This window comes from Gymnoscopelus braueri, assembly GCF_963280865.1.
Source record: "Gymnoscopelus braueri genome assembly, chromosome: 24".
NCBI classification, from domain to species: domain Eukaryota; kingdom Metazoa; phylum Chordata; class Actinopteri; order Myctophiformes; family Myctophidae; genus Gymnoscopelus; species Gymnoscopelus braueri.
In genome coordinates, this window is record NC_137626.1 from 19242232 (window position 1) to 19260344 (window position 18113).

Below are 18113 nucleotides of genomic sequence, written 5' to 3' on the forward strand. Positions count from 1 at the left end.
ACACCAAATGAAAACACATTCCAGCTCATCTACATGTCTCATGATTAGGTTAGACTATAGTCAGAGTCTGAAGTGAATATTTGTTTTAACCCATTCAATCCGGGAATTCGCATCACTGTCATTTTGGATTTGAGCTATAACCGTTATTTTATACTTTTGGCTATTCAAAAGTAGCAGATCTACAAGCTCGTAGCGCGGCACCGAGTGCCGCGCTACGAGCTTGTAGATCTGCTATATTTGAAAAATCTCGGACATTTGTGCAAATCTTCGAATACATATATTTTTTCAAACAATATTTTTAACTCGCAACATACGTTTTTTTCAGAAAACTGTTAGGATTTAGAAGACATTTGTAAAGATTTGCACACATTTTCACGATTTTATAAAAATAGCAGATCTACAAGCTCACAGTGCGGCACTCGGTGCCGCGCTGTAAGCTTGTATATCTGCTATTTTTGAATAGCCTAAGAAGTCTTAAAATTACGCAGATGCGCAGATGCGGATTGAATGGGTTAAAAAATGCATGAGCAGGGTGGCCATAGTGGATTACGCGGGGCGTGAGATATGGAATTCAAAACAGACCAGAATGTCTCATCATTGCTCAGCATACAAATTAGGCGAAAGCGTGTCCCCAACTCTTTGGTATCCAAGCGTTCGGGTGGAATGAAATAGTTCCTCTCTGCCTTGATAAGGCCACAATCAGTAATTGGAAAAAGGGGAAAACATATCTGTTCAGCCAGCGCGAACAGAGATTGTTCATCAACATTTCACCCGATTATGCACATTATCAAACAGAAAGCGGCTTTGTTATCCGTGCCTTGTTGGCGTAGAGGGAATTGATTCCAGGAGGAAGTTGACACACACATCGAACCTAGGAAAGTAGCGGTTGCGTTTCACTGTATCTAATGCACTGTAGAAGCCATTAATGTGTGATAAGCAAGCACACGTCCCCAAATATCATTTGGCGACATTTTGTGGGCCTTCCTTCAGGATAGATCATTGTCCACATCATGACCTGGACTTGGCTATGGCCAGGGCTCCATTTTTCCTGGGGGGCATCGTACTGAAATGATCCCTGTGTCATCGGATTAGAACGGAAGCTGATTAAAAGCGCTAAAGGAGTTTATGAGAAACTGGGACTTGCTGCAAATGCGGTGGAACCAACCTTGGTAGGAAAAAGTTATTAACTACTTCACACACATCAAATCATCGCATTTTGCGAGCTGCGTGTGCACTTTCTTTATCCTCTTATAAGTGTCTGACAAGATAAATCGGGCGCACGACAAGAAGTTATATGGATCTATACTCATTAGTATTTTTTGCCCAGGACTGCACTTGAATGATGTCCTTGTCGTCCTTAATAGACGTTGATGGGGAACAAAAGGGACCCTTACCTTGTCATTTTAATATAGTTTCATATCAATTTGAATTTAAAGTGGTTATGTAACACCTCCGATGCTGTAGCAATCAAAGTGCGTTACTTTCATTTAGTTAGCCCACAACACATGCATGCATGTGCACGTGCATACACACTCACTCACTCACTCACACACACCGACAGGGCCATGGTGTAATTATGCCCCTGCACCAGGATACTGGGAGTAAACTGCAGTGGTGTGATGAGAATAACTCCTCTTGCAGCAGTGTGTGCACACATTACCGGGCATGCACGTTTCTCAGTGTAGCAGTCCCATCTTCATCCTCATGAACTGTGTGAACTATTGAGAGGCCACACACCTGCATAACAAGTGTAGAGAGAGAGAGAGAGAGAGACTCTCACCTGATTTGCTGTTTATGATTAGATATTCATTTTTTTAAAGATTTGCTAGAGTGTGTTTGTAAGTGCCCTTGGATATGTCCTCTAAAACTGAGCAAATAATACATAATGTATAGAACCAAAAGTAAAACGCAGACCTACAGTCAATAAAAAAGACAAATCACACTCACCAGTTCAATGATTTCCCTACATACTTTTGCAACTTGCACCATTCTCACTACATGTGCGTCAAGCCAATAGTACCCCTCACCTCACTTCATAAGCACACACACACACACACACACACACACACACACACACACACACACACACACACACACACACACACACACACACACACACACACACACACGTGGTATCTGAACAGTGTGCAATTTAAAACATATAAAGAAATGATACTAGTTTACTAAAGTAAGAGAATCATGAATGTGTTGTAGACAGACTGTCTGCACCTTTGGGCCATTCAGTGACCTGTTGTTTAGGAGACAGCCTAGCCTGGCTAGGTGTGAAGAGCGATTTACATCTTCTATTGTTAAACTGGGAGACTTCACTGCCTTCCTCCAAGCATTTGCAAATGAAATCAACAGCCGTTCCTTGATCTTCGCTGTTGGGGGCTATCATGGACCCCCACCCCACATGTCTGTTATTGTAATGTCACCTACCTACAGTGTATAAGAGAGTGTCTGTAAAATGATTAGACTAGGACTGTCACACGACGTGAGGCTGGAGGGTGGACAGGGGCTCTGCTCCTGGCTGCTCTTCTGAATGCTGGTTGTTTGATGCTGAATAAACATACTGGAGATTCTAGAACCTGGAAACCCTGACGTCCGTCTCTGTCTCTTCTCCTCCACTTCTTATAACAACTACAAGCCTGCTAACCTGCAGTTTATGCCTCATAATATACGACATTTGGCGAACCAGCGGCTATTGTTGCTTTCCTTTCCGAAGGCGCTTTAGAGAAGAACCTGTGTATCTTGAGGTGACCGCGGGAGCGGGCCTGCCTGTGCGGAGGATCGGGTCCGTGGATGTCTTCCTACGGCGAGGAGGACCACCGCGGAGCAGACCATGGAGACTTCAGGGCGACCTACGATGAATGCCTTGCGACGGCGACGTTGTGATGACTGCGCGGCCGCTCGTGACCAGATCTCAGGTGGCTACTCAACTAACTACTCTTCTCTGCGGAGCGCCTGGCTGGGTGGACGGCGGTGCGAAGAACTTGCTGGTCGAAGTTCTCCGTGGGGGGATGAGTTGGTGAGGAGCGGCTATCTTTTTGGCTGGAACAATGATATCACCTGGAACTGCGCTCAGCTTTTCTGCTGGGTGCGTGGACATTGAGATATAGACTACGAAAGCAGCATTATCAGATGGAACACTGAACATTCGGGAAAAGAGGTTGTATTTTAGTGATAAAGTGATTTAAAACACGGAGCGTTGTTTTTGTTGCCGTGTGTAAAAGTGTGATGTGAGGATTTAGTTGTTACACTCTCTGGTCTATTTCATTGAAGAAACACTGTCTTCTGTTCAATGTCGGCACCTCCGTTGGTAGTTAGCATGTGTAGTTAATAGGAGTACTCGAAAGGTTCTATCTTTGGTTACAAGTTTGGTGACTCGGCGTGGGGGGACATTGGTAGGGGGAAGGGTTATCTTTAGTGTGAGAGTTTAAAGTAAACAGAGAGACCTGCGCACTATTGAATGAGAATGCATTTTGACTGGTGTTTTTATTTTCGAGACATGGTTATGATGAATTGAAGAAGTGGTATAAAGAGAAAGTTCAGCACCGTATTGATGTATTTTCTGTGAATAAGGTTTTCTGAGTTGTTTTATATTTTAAGCTTGTTTTATTTTTAAATAGTTTCAGTCTTTGCCTTCGGTGTCAGTCGAAAGTCATGTGATCCATGACGCACGCGTCCAATGTTAGCCGATCCGTTACTAAATATTGATATTCTTGATTGATTTTGTGAAACAGTTTGTCTATTTTTATTTTGAAATTTAAGGTAAATCACTGTATGACCATTATGTAATTTTGATGCTTGTATCTAAGTTGTTTTGTCTGATGTGATGTTTGATGTTAATTCTTCCTAAATGTCCTTGTTTAAGTTTCAGCCATTGATTGGTCTTGGGGGGTGTAGCAGGATGTTGTTTTTTGATGTTTTCTCTTGCAAACTGTTTTATTTAATATACCTGGTTGCGGAAGAAGTTAAATTCTTCCGTGGGGGGAATAGTTGTGTGGTATCTGAACAGTGTGCAATTTAAAACATATAAAGAAATGATACTAGTTTACTAAAGTAAGAGAATCATGAATGTGTTGTAGACAGACTGTCTGCACCTTTGGGCCATTCAGTGACCTGTTGTTTAGGAGACAGCCTAGCCTGGCTAGGTGTGAAGAGCGATTTACATCTTCTATTGTTAAACTGGGAGACTTCACTGCCTTCCTCCAAGCATTTGCAAATGAAATCAACAGCCGTTCCTTGATCTTCGCTGTTGGGGGCTATCATGGACCCCCACCCCACATGTCTGTTATTGTAATGTCACCTACCTACAGTGTATAAGAGAGTGTCTGTAAAATGATTAGACTAGGACTGTCACACGACGTGAGGCTGGAGGGTGGACAGGGGCTCTGCTCCTGGCTGCTCTTCTGAATGCTGGTTGTTTGATGCTGAATAAACATACTGGAGATTCTAGAACCTGGAAACCCTGACGTCCGTCTCTGTCTCTTCTCTATTCTCCTCCATATTATTACCACCAACGGGCCTGATAACACGCAGTTTACTGACTCAAATATACGACACACACACACACACACACACACACACACACACACACACACACACACACACACACACACACTCCCTTCACTGCAGCAACCCCTCTCCTCAGCCTGAGAGCTACTGTATACCCCCCTCCTGATCCAGCACCACAGACTCCATACTGATGCAGGAGGTATTGGTCTGGATGATATGACCTCAAATCAATGTCATTATTATTTCAAAATGTTGCCTCGATTACGATTAATGAATGTTTTTTTTGTTAAATAACAGACCGAACAGACCTTCATGCAGCTTCTTAAAGTGGTTTTGATCCGGTTTTGGAGCTAGAATCCCCACTCTGCTGGCAGACTTGGCATGGAAATGAAACCGTTGTGCACCTTCGCCCAGTTGGGATAAATGTCTGTAACGGTTCGGATGATAACTTCACAGCCCTGGAGAGCTGCCATCATAGGAATATATTAAATATTGTAAAGTAAAAGAAAAAATCAAATATTTTTTTACTGATGGAGATGGAATTTCATTTTCTGGCATGGTAATTGCTGGTGAAAACCTTCAATTGCAAGCCTAATGCAACCCCTGCCCTGCACGTCGTGCACACACAAATGCGTGCAAACACACTAAACATTGCAGGAGCACACATACCCAGATACACACCTGGCCTAGGCAGAAATGCTCCATCTCTGTATCAGGGACGAACAGTCATGGACAATGATCCAACAATCACCTTTGTTACACCCGACTTCACGTGTTTGGTGCGTGCTTGCTCGCACGCGTGTGTGTGCTCTTTGCCCCACAAGTAATTGTTTCTTTATAGACATTTCTATGAATTTCCACTTCTTCACACCGGCTCTAGTCATTCCATACCATAGAGACATGAACATTTTCCGTAATGACTCCCTCCAGACAGGATCTCTCTGTCTCTCTGTCTCTCTGTCTCTCTCTCTCTCTCTCTCTCTCTCTCTCTCTCTCTCTCTCTCTCTCTCTCTCTCTCTCTCTCTCTCTCTCTCTCTCAGACTGCTTAGTAGCCACAGAGGCTGTCTGTCAAAATGTCACCGACACTGTGACACACCATCCCCCATAGCGTCAGCAACCCATTTGATCTCCAGTCGTTGGAGAGGCGACCCGCATACCAACTCGGTGAGACACAAGTTCTTGTGCTGATGATGACCTTTTAAACCAAACGTGCCACAAAATGCTGCCATTCATGTTGTTTTGCCCAAAAAGAATATCATGGTGGCGATAGAGCTCAAGAACATGTTTATGATGCCCCAGGAACTCATTCAACTGTTCTAAAGAAAAACAGAAATGCATATTGATTGGTTCTTGATTGGTTCTTGAGTTCATTTGAGACTTGTTAACAGTAATATAAGAAGATGCTGTAGACAGTAGACGTATCCAAACATTACCAATGAACGCAATGACACTTGATAGGGCATTTCCATTCTGATCCATACAATATTTCATATTTCAATATCAGTGAGCAAGGGTGGTGAGAGGAGAGAGTGTGATGTAACCGGACGTCCGTGTCTAACGTGCTAAATGTGGGGTGAAAATGTTCTTACCTCCTAAGAACTGGCTTAACTGCAACATGATGTACTGCCTGTCCATTTTTTATTCCCAGGCAAATTGTGACAGAGGCTTTATCTTTTGAGAAGCTCAGTACATCTAGGATTTACTGTACAGTAAGATGTGGGTGTGTGTGTGACGACAGTAAAGAGAACATGACAGCTGTGTGTGTGTGTGTGTGTGTGTGTGTGTGTGTGTGTGTGTGTGTGTGTGTGTGTGTGTGTGTGTGTGTGTGTGTGTGTGTGTGTGTGTGTGTGTGTGTGTGTGCGTGCGTGCGTGCGTGCGTGCGTGCGTGCGTGCGTATCTCTGTATGCACAAGCAATGTCATCTTTGTATTGGTTGGAAATATGACATATTCGTTACCCAAACCTCATACAGAACGTCAGTCCTAAGTATAGGTGTTAAAGGAGTAGTTCACCCCCAAAAATAATTATTTTCTATCAATTACACACCCCATGAAGCCTTGAATTCATGGAGATTATTTAGTTTTTGTCACATTCCTAAGCCAATACTTGTATGACCTGCGGAGTCTCCTATTGACCGATGACCCGGTCATCAAATTATTGACTTAGGAATGCGACAAAAACAAAAGAAATCTCCATGAATTCAAGGCTTCATGGGGTGCGTAATTGCTAGAAATTAAGTAATGTTTTGGGTGAACTACTCCTTTAACATCAAATACAGACACAAAACTAAGCCTCCATAAGTATCTAATGCCTTGATGAAAGCCTGAAAAACTTGATGAAGAGAGACAGGCATTTCACTCCAACTATAATGGCATATAAAAGCAGAGACAGGTGATCAGAGGGAAAAAAGAAAAATATTAACAGTACAGTAAGTACGGTATGTGTGTGGGACGTGTGTGGGATGGAGAGAGATTAAGTCAGAGTAAAATAAATGATGATAGAAGTTGTCAAACATAAATAATTTAACCTGCATGATCTTTTTGTCCGTCAGCCCTCATTAGCAGAACTTATTCCCGCTCAACTAAGATGACACAACACCAGGTTGTTGAGTGCTTGCAGGTCTGACAGTTTGCAAATCAAACTCCACGGCCTATAAAAACTGTGTATACGCCACCAGACAAGTTAGAGACCACCTCAAGTGATAAATTCTGTCTGTTTTTAGTTTATAAACTACAAAAAAAGAAAAGGTTGCAGTTCAAAAAGATCTGCAAAAGTTATGCCTCAGCAGTATTTTCCATGGATGTGTGCTGCAGTATTGTCAGCCACAACATTGTGGCAGACATTGTTTTCACCTTTTGAGTCTGAGGCCCCATTTACGCGACAACGGTCTCTCGAGAACACGGCAAAATAAAATATCAGATGTGTCTTCCGTTTAGACGTCAACGGCCTTTTCGCGGGTTGAAAACGCTAAAAAGTGAAACCCCCTTCCCTTCTCTTTGAAAAAGCTCCGCCTCGCGTCTCCATGTAAACGGGCTATGCGGGGGGAACGGCAAAACGTGTGACGTCATGGCTCACGTCGGCTCACGCCGCGTATGCTATGGTGTGATAGGAAGTAGAAGGGAAGTGGTTCTACGCATACAGTATGTGACTGTTCTATCTGGCAGCGTGTCACACCGCCACCTGGCCTGCACACATACAGCGTTTTCAATCACTGTTCCGTCTCCGTGTAAACTCAGAATAAAAAGTGAGAACACAACAGCACTTAGTCATTTTCTGTTCCGAGCGTTACTGTGTAAACGTGGCCTGAGTGTGGTGTTTACAGTATATCTGTGGATATTTTGTCAATGCAATAGTGTACTGTAGATGAATATCATTAGAACATAATAGGCCAATAGTAAACAACACTAAAGCATGGTATTTGAAAACTACACTTTGCAATGGTGTTATGAGGTGAGAGGGACTTTATTAAGCATGTAAACTGGACACCAGCCATGCATTCACATCTATGTAGTTAAAAACTGGAACACCTCAATTGTACCATGGGAAAACTCCATTGGACAGGCTTCAATGGAATAATACAAATAAAATACATACATGACCGTGGCCTACTGCTATAATTAGAACAGTCATTTCTCAAAGCAGATTCTGGAGTCACTAAATGCAATGCAGCTCAGCTGTTTTTTTTCCCTCCATTTTGTTGGCTTGCCTTGCTTGTCCATGCATGTATGTATGTATGCTGGCAGGATACAGTGTATTACAAAACAAGACAGTGAAATACCGCCAGTGGTACTCCTGTTGTCTTTCAGTTAAGCAGGTGTACACAGATGGCTCAGTGGATCCAGACACTGGAAAGACAGGATCAGCTATTGCAGTTCCTGGAACAATTGTGACATGCAAAAATACATACATAATGTACACGGTGGAGATGTATGCCTTGTTGCTGGTATTGACACAACCAGACAAGGTTGTGCCATGTTAGAAGAGTGTGCCACGTAAAGAACACATGCATATACTGCAACAGCGCCTGCACAAATCAGTGTTTTTAGGTATGCATGGCAATGGTTTGTGTGTGTTGTCAGCCCTGAGCTTCGATCAGCCTATATAAGGTGTGGAAATTACTTTAGACGTATTCAAGTACTGTGTGAGTGAGAGTGAGAGAGAGAGACAGACAGACAGGAGAGAGAGACACACACACTCACACACGCTCCTGGAGGGAATGAGGTCCCAATCTCCCCATACTCAGGTCCCCTGTTCTGAGTGTCCATGTGCCTCAACATCTCGGGTCTACCTCCGTAAACCCATGAAGAGGGGCCACAATGACCTCTACTGCCAAATGCTGAGCAATGGACAGATGACCTCAGCAGTCTGTCAGCAAATCACCAGCAGCAGCTCTGTAACCAGTCATAAACAAGGAGACACAGACGAGCCAACATCTCATAGTCATCAACAGTTTACGAAGCCTTTAACTCAGCCAGAAGTGAAGACTCATCCGATGACTCTCACGGTAGAGAAACCCCACATCCGTGAACAGTGTGGCAAGAGCTTCGTCATTTACATTATCTGAAGAAACACCAGCGTATCCACACTGGAGAAAAACCTTACCGCTGTCAACAGTGTCACAAGAGTTTCAGTCAGTTAGGTTCCCTGAAGACACACCTGCGTGTCCACACTGGAGAGAAACCTTACCACTGTCAACAATGTAACAAGAGTTTTACTCAGTTATCTGCGCTGATATCACACCAGCGGATTCACTCTGGAGAAAAACCTTTCTACTGTAAACAGTGTAACAAGGGTTTTGGTCATTTAAATCACCTGAAGACACACTTGCGTATCCACACTGGTGAAAAACCATACCACTGTAAACAGTGTAGCAAGAGTTTCAATGAGTCAAGTGGTTTGAAGAGACACCAGCGTATCCACACTGGTGAAAAACCATACCACTGTAAACAGTGTAGCAAGAGTTTCAATGATTCATGTGGTTTGAAGAGACACCAGCGTGTCCACACTGGTGAAAAACCATACCACTGTAAACAGTGTAGCAAGGGTTTTGGTCGTTTAAATCACCTGAAGACACACTTGCGTATCCACACTGGTGAAAAACCATACCACTGTAAACAGTGTAGCAAGAGTTTCAATGAGTCAGGTGCTTTGAAGAAACACCAGCGTATCCACACTGGAGAAAAAACCTTCCCACTTTAAACAGTGTTAGGGCGCGGTCACACCAAAATATGGTTGGCCGCTGTTAAACTCAGGTTGTGCGCGGTCACAGTTTTTTGCAGCCAGCGCATTCTAAACTAGAAAAAGTGCTCCTCGGAGCACAAGTCTCCGCCAGGTCAGGTAGGTTATTGTGGCCTCCTGGTGGCGCTATAATAGGCCAATGTGAAAAGGGTGCCATTTCTTCCTTTCACAGCAATCGGACACTGCATTCATGATTTGAGGCATTTTGTTCCAAAGTGTGGTTTGCTAAATTAGACCTGCTGGTGGCACTATAACAGGGCAATGTGAAAAGGGTGGCATTTCTTCCTTGGCCTAGTGGGAATATGCGTGCAGAATTTCACGGAAATTGCACACTGCGTTCATGATTTGAGGAATTTTGTTCAAAACGGACCTATCCTGCAAACTTTGGAAGCCAATGTTAGCCAAGTAGGATGGAATATGAAATATCTGACACATCCGTCTTAATCACCTGACTATAGAGATACTGTGGACCGATTTGTATGATTTTTGGACAGAATCTGAAGGAGTAAGGGGAAAAACATGTTTTACAAAAGTCAGCCTCCTGGTGGCGCTCTAAAAGGCATATGTGAAAAATGCAGGGCAAAGGTTTTTCCTTGGCCTCTAGGGGGTGTGCGTGCAAAGTTTCACGCAGATCGGTGCAGTTATAGGTAAAAACGTGACTCTGCCTGTTATAGCGCCACCATGAGGCTGATTTGAAGGTTTTCAAGTGGCATTTCTTCCTGGGCCAAGTGGGAATCTCCGTGGAAAATTTCACGGAAATCGCATGCTGCGTTCATGATTTGAGGCATTTTGTTCAAAACGAACCAATCCTGCAAACTTTGGAAGCCAATCTTAGCCAATCAGGATGGAATATGGAAAATCGGACAGATCCGTGTTGAACACATGACTATAGAGATACTGCGTATCGATTCGCAAAATGTGGGGCAGAGATTCTGCTGTGGCATCCAGGGAGTGTGTGTGCGCTGTTTCACAGCGACATGGCCAACGGTGGCAGAGATTAGCTGGTCGCAGACAGAAGGACGGACGGACACACGGACGGACGGACGGACGGACGGACGGACGGACGGACGGACGGACGGACGGACGGACGGACGGACGGACGGACGGACGGACGGACGGACGGACGGACAGGGGACAAAACATACTCTCTCGCCATGCCTTTCGGCCTGGCGGAGACAATAAACGGAGTGACCCACCTGTCACTCACTTTCAGGACCCTCCCATGCAACAGCTACAACCAGTTGCTCTATCGCAAGCACCATGTCACTTCCTCTTGGGACGATCCGCCTTCGACTCACCCGATTGGACAAAGGGTGAAAAGCATCATAGAGCGCATAAACGCAAGATGTGCGCGACACTCGGAAAGATGCGCAAGACCATGAATCCACGCATTGCATTGACAAAGCATTGGCAGATTCCTCCCCATAGGTAAAATAAAAGTGCGGTGTGACCGTGCCCTTACACAAGTTTCAAGGAGTTTGGTCACCTGAAGACAATACTTTGACCACCCCCATACTTTGAAGACATGTTTGATCCAAATCCCCACTGTACCATCCTTCCCCCTCACTTAACTAACACATTAATGCTGTCAGAGCCTTCCCTTAAATTCCATGGACAACGCTCCGCACGTCCTACACTATTCTCAACCCTGGCTCCCGAAATGTGGAATTATACCTCACCCCCATGCACTATACTCTCTGAATCCCTTCTTGTCACCCTTGTTCAATAGATGCTAGTTTACTGTACTATGCAGATATATCTTGGTCTCTTGTACTCATGTTTTTTGTTACTTAGATAAGTCTTTCTGACTACAAATGTTACTTGGATAGCATTTTGTTTACAGATGTAAGGTTAAAAAAATTACCTGGTATGAGGCACTACATTGGTCTCTCTGCAATACTACGCATATGTGCCTATTTAGCTTCTTGTTCATTGACTACAGTTTGTACTTACTCTGATTGTAATCTCGCACTTGTAAGCCACGCTGGATAAGAGCATCTACTAAATGCCTATATTGTAAATTGTAATTATTTCTACCATTAGACAACAGCATTCATATGGTATTATGTTGAAAACTGTTTGAGAAGCACTCCACAAAGCAATTTATTACTGCACAATAGGTGCACACAGCTGCCTCAAGTCACTGAAATGAGTAAATATCTTTGGCAAGGAGGAGGTGAAAGATGTCAGTCCTTCTTAGCCTAGCCCCACTTGTCTCCTGGTGCTGGACCGGCACAATGAGGTTGTGGAGTTGGGGTTTAAATTCTACTTGCTGTGATTGTATTGTCATCCGTCACTCAATGTCGAAGGAACTAAATATCAATTTGCCCCTTGAAAAAAACAGCACATTTTCAACACACTCAGTTGAAAAAACAAAAACAAAAAATAATGACACTTATTATGGAGATCCCTGCTCACAGAGAAACAAATGGAGGGAAAGAGCGAGAGATTGAGAGTGAAAGGGAGAGATGGAGGGAGAGAGCCTCTCTCAACCACCCCCATGTCGAGTACCGAACGCTCTGATCGTTGTGTCACTTTGCAACATGTTGTCAGCCAACTCGTTCTCACTCCCGAGTCCCAAGGCGTGGCATTTTGTCGCGCTGTCAGCAGCCCTGAAACGTAAAGTTTTGACATGACGGGAGGCCCTGAAAGTCAAGTTTTGACATGACGGGACGCCATGGCGATGTGGCATGTTGACAAAACTATGCCTAAATCCAACCCTAACCCCTAACCTCACAAAAATATGCCTAAACCTAACCTTAATCCTAACCCTAACCTCACCAAAATTAGGCGGAGAGAGAATCATTTGTTTTCGTTCACGGGAGGTTGAGGTTACTAGTCAAGCGTTGCTACCAGAAAAGGCCTGAGGCAGTTGTCCAATCCCCAAATTCGAGTAGTTTTTAAAGCTCCAGTACGTGCCTTGTAGTTGTTGTAGTCCTATAGTGATGCATTAGGGAGTGAAAAGGACAGAGCGGCAATAACTGACAGCTATCTGTGAGAATGTGTTGCGCAATAACCCGGGCAATGCCGGTCAAGCTGATAACTGATTTTCGCCACATTTAAAAACAGGCCATCGAGGTAATTTGGGCTGTCACGGTTACCCACGAAACAGCTGTATTCCAGCAATAGAGATGTAAGCTACATTAATGTATGCTGCTTGCATAACAGCAAACAGCAGACTATATAGAGACACCATTAGCAGCCATGTTCTCCCTGATTGTAATGGAAAGAGCTGTCAGCTATGTGCAGCTCCTCTCAGCCCTGCACAGCCCACCTGGCACATCGCAACGGAAATGAGGAATAATTGTCCTGATTGGCTGTCTGGTTGTTTTTAGACTCTGAGGAAGGCATTGTCGGTCCATCAGTAAAACACTTTGGTCCCAAAGAAGCTGGCTGGCAGGTACATTCATGATGTACATTCATGCTTCCCAGACGATTAACTCCACAAACGCCAACACAAGATATCGCGAAATGAAATTTTGCCATGAAAGTATTCAAGCTCCCTGGAGAATGAAGTCATTGCATTTTTAACTGCAGTTGCTGTGTAAAATCGACCTCCCCCCCCCCCCCCGTTCTATTCATGTAAAGCATGTTTGAGTGTCCAGAAAAGTGCTGCTGATGTGTTGTTGTTATCATCGTCATCATCATCATTACAGAAAAAAATACAAATACAACCAGACTGGATCTTTCAAATCTGACCCTCTGAAAAGAGAAAAACTACTCTGTACAGACACTCGATGTGAGCTAGTGGCCATTGTTTATTCTAGGTTAATAACTTAAGTGCACTTTAATTATCTCTGTTACTGTTATAGTAAAAGCCACATGATGTTGATCTCAACCACTGGTCCTGGGTAATTAGAACTTGTTACGGCGACTTTAAGTGAAGCACAAACAGTTAGGCTCACGGTTGCTTTCATTTGCGAGGGAGAAACGATTAAACCCTACTCTGCTGTCATAATGAATCACGGGGGGTTGGGGGTGGGGGGGGGGTTTAAGGGTGACACTCAGACAGTGACATAATCATTATTTATGATGATGATAAACACTTCATTCAATTTAACATATCAGTAAACCTGCACTTCACGCTGCAAACTAGATGGGGAATGGATGGGAATGAGGGTGAACCTAACTGTGAAATTAACACCACGGCATCTCTGGTCTGCTCACACGAGAGAAGGGCGGGAGATGACAAACGCAGAGATGGGCCATGTGACTTATGATGAATGAGTCACGTGAACGCTTTATTTGTGTTGCCCTTCAACACCCCTGGTATTCACAGCTGGGTTTTGCGAGACAGTTCCCGTTCCCCAGTAATTACATAATGTAGCTCCTTTTTGCAAATCAATCCTTCTCTTTGGATTATCTCTCATCTGATACTCAGCAGCACCCAAAATGGATTCACAACATGTGGTGTGGCATTTGTGGTATTGCTTAGAGTGTCCACAAGATTTATTTTTGTCAATTGCATTTCACAGAAGGAGCATCCCTGTAAAGTGTTCCAGAATGCTAAATATAGTATAAATGAAGTAGGTAGGTTAATTGATTGATATCAGCAGGGCATTTGTCATTGTGCTAGATTATCTAACCAAGGGCCAGCCTATCATATGCAGTGTCCAACATTGTGCCAGACATGTGTCAGTCAATGGCAGAAAATAGTATTTCCCAGGACTTTATTTACCTTTTACTCGACCTGACTCTGCCACTTATTTGTCTCCCTCTATGCGGTTCCTCCCTTTGCCCTTCTCGATGTGTTTCTCTTTCAAAGAGTTTTCCCCCCTGCTGGAATTACAGTGCTGCACATTACCAAACACGGATTGCATTGATTGCCAGGACTAATTGAAAGGAAAGCATCCCCGATGCGGAGTGCATCTGCTTGCTTTTGCAGAAATTGGCGTCTGTGCTCTACCCTCACCTCATCAGGTAAAAGAGCCAAGAATCTCCTCCCCTGCCGATGAGTGCTTACTGTACCTCAGTGCTCAATCACACTTTCAGAAGATTCCTTTCAGGCGAGGCAACAGAGCAGACAGGTCACAATGGGAAAAAAAGACACACCCCGAGTGGGCTCTCATCAAGAGCGAAAACAAGGGGGAGAAAGAGAGAGAGCGAGAGACCACGGGGGAAATCTTCCAGGGAGATGGATGGAAATTCAGCAGAGCAATTGATGCACTCCTCCGTTTAGCTGAGACAAGATCTGAGGAACACTTGTCAAAGAGGAACAAGTGCAAAGAGAATGAAGACTCTGCCACCGACGCTTCATCAGACGCGTTGCACAATTGCTCACTGCGGCGATCGAGGTTCTCTGCCCCGGCACTGATTGAGGAGCTGCATTTAGCATATTGAACGCTCACATTTTGCAGGCTTCATTATGTGGCCTCCACTCCATTTCCAGACAGTACTACATCTGACTGGACATCTGGTCAGGCAAAATATCTTGTGTTTTGCTCATTCTAAATGGAACAATTATACATTACACAGGGCCACTTCCTGAATAGACAGTGCTTATTGGAGAAGTAAAAGGACACTCAAATCACTTATTTCTCAGATTGTGTCCTTATCCTCAGCACTCTTGAATCTGCTGTGTCTAATGGGTTAAAGATGTTCTGCCTTTGTGCTATTCTCAGCCAGATACAGTTAGAAAACATTGCAAGGGTCTGTGATCTGATAATCTATGGCCTGGCACGCTCCTATTAATTCACAGTCTAAAGCAGAGCAATGTGAGTGAGGCCTTAAAACCATATTGTTATTCTCAACTCCATGTCTCCATCTGTTACAACAGAAACAATTGCTAAGCCCCTGCAAGGATCTATTTGGTATTACATTCAGGGCCAACTCACCAGCTGGGGGAAACATTGGACTGGGAGTGGGATTTAAACTAAGTAATATAACAGTATTTTAATAGTTGAATTGGTTTGCTTTCCTAAATTATGCTGTAGCTAAAGGGAAAGATGCTCTGAAAATGAGTTTGTTATTCAGTCTACATGCAAAACCTTTATTATGCACCATACAAAATGATTGATTTTTTTTTTCTTCTTTTTTCAGGTTACTGAGAAATTCCTCAGTTTAGAAAACAATGCTTTTGTCATAATGTGTCCTTTTCCTATATGGGGGCTGGCTTAGGTGCAGAACAGTTCATTTCATATTTTAAAAACATAAACATCAGCATGTAATCCCCCACAATTTAGCTTCAATCACAAGATATATTTATGAACCTTTTTATCGTCGAATGGAAAGGGCTTGAGAGAGTGAGAGACAGAAACTCTGTGAAGATGTGTCTCGCAAAAGGTCCTGCGGGACAGTCCTTTCAACTCTCAAAGCCAGGAGGAGGAAAGGATAATTCAATTAACAACTTAAATGAGTTGAATTGAATCGAATTACACCACCAAGCAATGCTATGAATAGAGCTGAATTAAAGTGAAACTAATCAAATTGAAAGTTGGCTAAGTGATTGGATACTTGGGGGACATTAGTGTACAGTTTAATTGTCTTATAGCATTGGCTCTATTGAGCATGCTCTGTAATTATGTTTTGCACAGGTATTTTGGGTAAACCCGTCATTGACCTTTTTCGCAATTTAACAGATGTCCCTGCAAAGGTGAATACTAGGGCTGTAGTACTCGAGACCGGTCTCGGTCTCGAGACCGGTCTCGAGACCGCTTTTTGATTTACTCGGTCTTGTCTCGGTCTCACCCATAGTTTGACTCGGTCTTGACTCGGTCTCGCCCATAATTTGACTCGGTCTTGACTCGGACTCGGACTAAGGGACTCGGGACTCTACCCCCACCGAGTCCACTCGAGTCCAAGACCAAGTCACTACAATGCAATGAAATAATTTTATTATACCCATATTATGAGGAGCCCATTCACATTAACATTATAAGAGAGCTGTCTGGCGCTTATGGACAGCTTTCTTGGAGCACATCATCTTGCAGCAGTTGACAGCGCAGCAGCAGCAGAACACCAGCAGTCCTGTCCCTCTAGTTTATATTCTTTTAAAATTATATCCACGAACAGGTGTTTATTTATTTATTGTGTGTTCACTGTGTAGCCTGTGGTTGTTTTAATCATCAGTCTCTAATCATCTAAAGATGAATAGAGACTGCTTTCAGTAAGGTTTCCTTGCGCACATTATACTGTGTCACTCACTGCAGTAAATATATCAGTCCAAGCAGCAAAACTAAAAACATTAATTAACATTAGATCCTGACCGATGCTGTCGTCGGCTTGTCTGGAGATATACCTACATGTAATGTACAAATCACTTAAATTATCTATTCTCTTGTAAGTTGTACCACATTGTGCGTAATTGCGCACAGGGAGACTGACCTCTTTCTGCTTTTCATATTAAGATCAATTCTATTTCTATAATTCTATCAATCCTATTATTTATTTCATACAATAAAACAAAACAATAAGTAGGCCTACATCCAGAAACATTTTCACCATGAATATAAAAGCATCAACCTGTATGCATGAGGCAAATACTCTGTAAAAGTAATTGAGCTGTGTTCAAACTGTTACTTGAGTAAAAGTATTGGCTTCAAAATATACTTAAAGTACCAAAAGTGAAAGTACTAAAATATTTGAAAATAGCCGATCTACAAGCTCACAATTGTGAGCTTGTAGATCTGCTATTTTCAAATAGTCTACTCTATGGTATAAAATATGGCTAAAGTGGTTAATATATTTTTATTATGTAATAATTTATATCTGCTGCAAACTACGTTTTCAAATAATTGTAGTCGAGTAAAAGTACAATATTTGCCTCTGATATGAGTAGAAGTAAAAGTATTGAAAATTGGAAATAATCCAGTAGTAAAAAAAAATACCTCAACATTGTACTTAAGTTGTACAGTACTTGAGTAAATGTACTTAATTACTTTATTATTATCAGTGTTGGAAAGTAACTAAAGTAATATGTAACTTAAAGTAATATTATTACTTTTTTCCAGTAACTAGTAAAGTAACTAATTACTTTCACGTTTTGAGTAATAATATTACCTTTACTTTTTTCCAAAAGTAATTTATTACTTTTTTTCACGAGCCTTGGTGGTACTCTGGGTTTGAGTGTGTTTATTTGATCCTGTGTTGTTTTTGGTCCATTGATATAATGGTAGACTGGTTGGGATCGAGTTGCTATATGCAGGCTGCTGATCCGGTCTAGAGCGGATACGGAAATGTTAACTGGACTGGTGAATCGTGGCTTATGAGTTCAATTCCTGCTTGGGATACTGAAGTTCTCAGGCTCAGCCAGAATAGCATTATGTTTACATTGTCAAAGCAAAAGTGGAACAAAACAATGCACACTTTTGACTTTCTTTGAAATTTTCAGCAGTCATACAGAATGATTGATTTTTTTAA

At 42.9% G+C, this 18113-nt stretch overlaps 1 long non-coding RNA gene across 1 annotated transcript in view; it reads left to right on the forward strand.

Moving 5' to 3' along the window:
- LOC308080867 overlaps positions 1-18113 on the forward strand; it is a 567320-nt gene that overhangs the window by 144833 nt on the left and 404374 nt on the right. The window lies entirely within an intron of this gene.